Raw genomic sequence first — 6,283 nt, forward strand, 5'->3', positions numbered from 1 at the left:
GCGGCCTACTAGGAGGAGCGGGTCCGCCGCGTCAAGCTCGAGATAGTTGAGCTTGACGCCGACGAGGAGTGAAGCTCCTCCACGCCAGCATCGATGCCGTCTGCTGCCGAGACGCTCTGCCACCACCGGCACCGCCGCGCGCATAGGCCATTATTTAGGCCGCATTTTGGTTCAATTTAGTAGCGCCCGCCGGTGTATAAGTAATTTAGGTTCAATTTCTCGAATTATGTAACTTGCTCAATCGGAGCATCAAATCCATCTATATATATGATCATCGACTAATTTACGTGCGACATTTCAAATTTAGTTTTTCAGTTTCTCTTTTACGGATTCTACTCTGTGACAAGGTTTTTCTGACCCGTAAACACGAGTTCGGTGAACTGAACTCGCAGTTTTCAGTTCACGTGTTCACGGGCTCTGCTAGAGATGCTATAAAAGTATTGTTCTAATGTTTTGGGTTCCTAACCGAACACCTATGTTTGGAGGAGTAAAAAAAATTTGTATAGAAATCTATGTTGCGATCAACAGCCATCAATGTGTTATGTTTACAGTTTAGAGACTTCTTTTTTGCGAGTATAAAATTTAGAGACTTCATTCCTTTGTATCAGCAAACCCTTCATTTCCTGCCAGCCTCAAGTATTTGTCCTTACGGGTGAGCTTGGTTGACTGAAACCCAAGAATCCTACCAATCTCACCCTGCACGAAGTTGGCCACCTCGTAACTCTCGCATCTCTTCCCATCGATCACCATCCTGGTTGGCATCTTGTCCATAAACTGAACGTCATAAGCCGGGCGTGGGTTCATGAAAAAGTAGAAGTGGTCTAGGTACTTGGACTTGCCGGTGGAGGTACCGTGGAACATGCTGGACCAGTTCACCGGTGCGACTGGATAGACCTCATCAACGAGCTCCGCAAACAGATGGCTGAAGCGAAGCAGGTAGGGCTCCCGGCATGTGGTCACCTCAGGGCAGACCACCAAATCCCCCAGCCTCAGTGACTGCTCCATCCTCCTCCGGTCCTCATCTCGGTTTTGGGTCAACCGGACAGTCCTGATCGGTGATATGAGCTCAGTTACACGGCTGACACTCTAAGTGACGGCTGATACCTGCTTCTTCAGCATTGCTGAGATGTAGACTGGGTCGAGAAGTGTGCGTTGCACTAGTGGAAAACGGGTCTTTTGCACCGGTTGGTAAGGGCTATATGCACCGGATGTCCAAACGGTGCAAACAATCCGGTGCAAAAGGGTGCACCATGTGACGGCTGCCGGGCGTCCGAACGGGAGGACCTTTAGCACCGGTTCGTATTGCCGCGGTAGAACCCCGCTACCGTAAAAATTTTTTGAATTATTTGTACTCCCTCTTTTTTTTTCCTTTTTTCAGAATTTCTAATATTTTAGTCATTTCACAAGTTTAGTCTCTTAACTACCCTTATCTCTAGTCCAATTACTTACTCGTGCTCAAACTTCCCGCTCGGTCACCCATCCTCCCACTACTCTAGCACTAGCACGCTTAACTTCCAAGTTCCTTTTCGTCCCGCATCAAAGTACTTCGCGCGCATGTATGTGATACTAGTATCATATCAATCCTATTAACATGTCGGTCGATCGGAAATTCAATTCGGCTCCCGGGTGCACATACTCCCTCTACCAACAAAACATATTTCAAAGTGTGGAAAATTTTTGAAAAAAAATTCTACATGTACATCTCCATAATATTTGTGTGTGTGTCAAGTTTCACGAAAAAATAATATTTTTTGTGACCTATCTAAAAAAGAGAAAACTTATCCTGTGAAAAACATTGTTTTAAGCACTGAATTTTGTCTTTTTTACACACGTCACATGATAAGTTCATTTTTTATGAAACGACTTTGTGAGCGTGTATCACATGAATATGTACATGCGAATTTTTTGTTTCAATTTTTTTGAAATTTAAAATATGTATAAGATGTATTTTAAAATATAGGGAGCATATGCTCCCATGTTCCAAAACACCACTCCCGTCGGTCGATATCATATTTCTTTATTGTTCGAATTTAAATAATTATTTTAATAAACCAAAGTAATGCTGTAATAATAATCTTGAATAAATAAATAAACATTAACTTTATAATTTGTATTATTTTTAATTATTTTCAAAAAAATTATTATTTTTTTTTGCCAAACATAAAACCTAAAAATTTGAAAATCTTATAATTTGCTAAAAGTAATAGTAATCTTTATGCAGGATGCAATTATTAATTTTAATTTAAAAAAATATAAAATATAAAATCCTAAATTTCTGGAAAAAAACTAAAATCTTCCTGCTTTCATATTTTCATTTGGAATTTTCAGAATCTAAAAATTAGCTAACCGGGTAAACCCAGGTGAATTCGGATGTAACTTTTTCCCACGATGATTTTGATATATTATACGTTTTTTTCGACGTCGTATGCAAAAGTTAATGCGGTTTTACCATTTTTCAAACATTTATTGCAATAAAAGTGAAAATTCGAATTTGTTAATTTTCCCTAATAGTAGGTTGCATAACATACAGGAATCTTAAAAGATTTTTTTTTGAATTTTCTATCATTTTCTTTTCTATTTTACAGTGTTAAAAAAAGGCGATCCACAGGGGGGGTGGAGGTGCGTGGGGAGCAGAAAAACCTTTTGCACCGGTTCGTGTTACGAACCGGTGCTAAAGGTCCCGCACGAACCGGTGCTAATGCCGCGGCTGGTCCCCTGGAAGTCCAGACCGCACGAACCGGTGCTAATGATCCCTTTAGCACCAGTTCGTGCCAAATCCGGTGCAAAAGCTCTTTGGAGCAAAAAAAACCAAAGCCCTTGTTTCTACTAGTGATGGTTGCACACGTAAAGATGGCCCTGCGGGCTGGGCTGGGCATGTGGTTCAGAGCACACTTGAACAGTGTATTGGTGAGTTGATGACTCGACTTGTTACACCAATCACTGATCCAATTGCGACGGCGATAGGGTATGGTATGTTCAGAAAGATTTGTGTTCGGAGCAAGGTGAGGGGCAGGGCAACTGGGAGCCACATGAACATGGCTATGGTGGCTTGAGGGGTAGGCCTAAAGGCCAGCCTGCCATCATGGAAGATCAGGGGCCTTGGGTACTGGTCTTTTGGCAAGGGTGGCCATTTTCTTTTTTTCTTCTAGTGTCACCAAGTATATTTCCTGCAAATGAGAAGAAATACTTATATTAGATCTCACATCTCAATGGCTTAAACTGGACCTATCTGTCCTGTATTTATTTTGCAAATTGAAGCCAACAAGTATAAATCGACAAAACTAAAGAAACTTTCTCGGGGTAGAAGGTAAATTGTTGGTACTAAAATATTTTACTTGTGTCTTTCATATATTGCCTTGCAATGAGCTATCCTTTACAGAAAGCTCACACATGGAGACATACCTCCCATAGCTGACCCCTGAATTCAAGGATACTGCCGGCTTTGTTACTAACTGATAGAAACCCCTTAATACAACCTTTTTTTAAAAAATGGCATAAGGTAGGTAGACCCGGTCTTGCGCTCGTCCGGTTAAGTGGCACATTGTGCTAAGTGCTCCAACCGTTGGCTGATCTCAGCTGTATCGCCTCATAAAAATTAGTTAAGCGAGAAAACAAACGGCTACATAGGAGCTCTATGGTGGACCACCAGCATTGTGGACGCGACATGCATGAATTATTTTATAGTCTTTTTTCTATTCAAGTTTAGATTTCCAGGCACATATGGTTCCTTTTCTCCATCGCAAAGCAACATATCTCGGTTACCTTTTCATGGGGCCTTCAACTACCACATGTGTTGTGTCCAACTAACTTGTGTAAGTAAGGTGTCCCTTAATGATGTAGGAGGCTAGCTACATTGAGTTAAGTAAGTCAAGAGCAAATACATATGTCTTGTTGTGCTTCGGCATAACACCTGTGATAGTGTGATAGTGATGCTTAACTACATGTTATGTGGTTTTGAGCCTGTAGATTGTGAATGACTGCCCGTTAGCTCATACTATTCTCAGGTGCATGATTTATTTGTACTCCATGTGGTGAGCTAGGCAGCTAGTTTCAGATATTTAGTTACATATATAATTTCTGCAGATCTAGGATGCTCTGTACTGTGTACATACGTATATAGATGTGTAAAAATCTATGTCTACACATGGTGCAGGATGGTGGAGCTGCCTGGCGTCACGGTGACATCGACGGCAGGTCTGTCAAGATCAATGCGGTGGTCCCTCTTGAAGATGGGTGCGAGGAAGACGGCGTTAGAGATTTCTGTGGCGTGTGTGTTGGCGTGCGCTGAGAGTCTGCTTGACTAGATGTGCTTCTCACCTGCTATTGGGCGGCTTGGGAAGGCATTTGGTTGTTTGGATGATGTGAGTTGGTGTATTGTCACCCCCTTCATCCCTCTATAGGTTTAGCGAGGTGGCTTCGAGTTTGATCTTTTGTATTGCTCTTGTAAGATGTTATGAATAATCTAATAAAAAAGCCGTGTGCATTCCTTGGATGCAGCAGCTGGGGCGATTTTTCCCCATTTCGAAAAAAAAATGTATTCATAACTGATTTCGAAAATGTTCAAAACTGTAAGAGTAACACACATATGTTCAGTAACCAGTATGATGTTAAACCTATATAGCTTTGTGAAATGGGATAGCTTGTGAATGGTTATTTCATGGAAAGTATCAGCATTGAAACACCTTTCAGCTTCAAGTGATACTAGTTCACCACATTATTGTTTCGTAGATCAGCCACAGTGCTCAACTAATCAAGTAACACTCGAATGGACTAATTGGTATTTTGCAACAAAAAATATCACAAGGATGAAGGAAAAAGTGGGTAAAATACACGATGCAATATATTTCAGTAAGATAAACGATATCCACTCATAGTATCTAACCTTGCACCAAGAGAAAAGCTGGTGATGATCATAACCAAAACAGCTTGAGCTGCATCCGAACCCTATCATCTCTGTTTGGTCGAACTTTGCCTGCTCTAGCCTTCCTTCACTCTCCTTTTCCAATAAACCAACATAACACCCTTTTATCATCTTCACCTCCCTTCCCACCACCACTTCCAACCCCATATACTCCTTAAGAAATGGTTCGACCATTACCCTTGGTAACATGCTACAAACCCCTACCACCCTCTTCATCCCTCTGAGAACCTCAAATCCTTCCCTTCCCACATACTCTAGGAAATACTTGGGTAACGTCGCTCTTGCAACCCTAGCCACCTTATCCTCACTTAACCCCATGAAGCACACCATGACAATGATCTGTAATTCTACTTCTTGTGACAGGCAACATAGCAACGGGTAGAGGCATAGTAGGACGAGGCCTCTTAGGAAACTACCTGCCTCTATTGCAACAAGCATGAAATAGGGAAAGGTAGATGGAGACCTCAGGAGACCTCCTTCGACACCTAGGATTAGAGTTTTGTTCCCGAGGTGTTCATCGTCTTGTGGAGTCTCCAAGGATGTGAGGATAATCTAGGGATAGGTAGATATGCCACTCGAGCGTTGCCGGTGATGGTGCTGGCCTAGCATTGAACCCCAGAGAATTATGCGTGCTGTGTTGGTGTCAAGCTAGTTTATTTGATGCAGATTGTAAGGTGCAACTGTAAGAGGTGTCATATATATATGCAGCTCAAGCTTACTGTTGGATGGTGAAATGGGCATATTTTTTAAAGGAGAACAATTATTGCAAGAAAAGTAAGTTATGATCCCAGATTAGTCACACCTTCTGTCTCGGCTTAACACTCTAAATTTTGCTGCTTCACACCAGATCTCAAAATGAACCAGGATTACTTGAGCCTTACTCACCAGGTAAGGACATTGATTTGCTGACGTAATCATATATATGTATGTTGACCACCTACATTGTTTAGGATAAGAAAAAAGTGTTAAACTATTAATGTTTTAGGGTTTAACCGGTGTACCTTTTGGGTCCCGGGTTGCATGTTTATATAGGCTGGAAAAGTCCTAGCCGGAGCATTACAAGGGCATGACCTGGGTCGGTGTACTACACCGTACCCAGAGTCGTATAAAGTATACATGTATTCTAACAGCCCCCCTTAATCTAACTCATGAAGATTTTCAACTGGAAGCGCCTTAGTGAAACCATCTGCAACTTGATCTTTGCTTGACACAAACCTAATATTCAACTTCTTTGCAGCCACTCGTTCGAAGTGGAAATCTATCTCAATATTGTTTAGTACGTGCATGAAATACTGGATTTGCTGACAAATATGTGGCACCAAGGTTGTCACACCACAAACAAGGTCTTTCCTTTAACTGAAC

The 6,283-nt window shown here is 41.7% G+C and overlaps 1 pseudogene; it reads right to left on the bottom strand.

Moving 5' to 3' along the window:
* Positions 1-591: 591 nt before the first annotated feature.
* LOC124682238 lies at positions 592-5,989 on the bottom strand (annotated as a pseudogene).
* Positions 5,990-6,283: the final 294 nt, after the last annotated feature.

This window comes from Lolium rigidum, unplaced genomic scaffold (assembly GCF_022539505.1).
Source record: "Lolium rigidum isolate FL_2022 unplaced genomic scaffold, APGP_CSIRO_Lrig_0.1 contig_7338_1, whole genome shotgun sequence".
Taxonomy (NCBI): Eukaryota; Viridiplantae; Streptophyta; class Magnoliopsida; order Poales; family Poaceae; genus Lolium; species Lolium rigidum.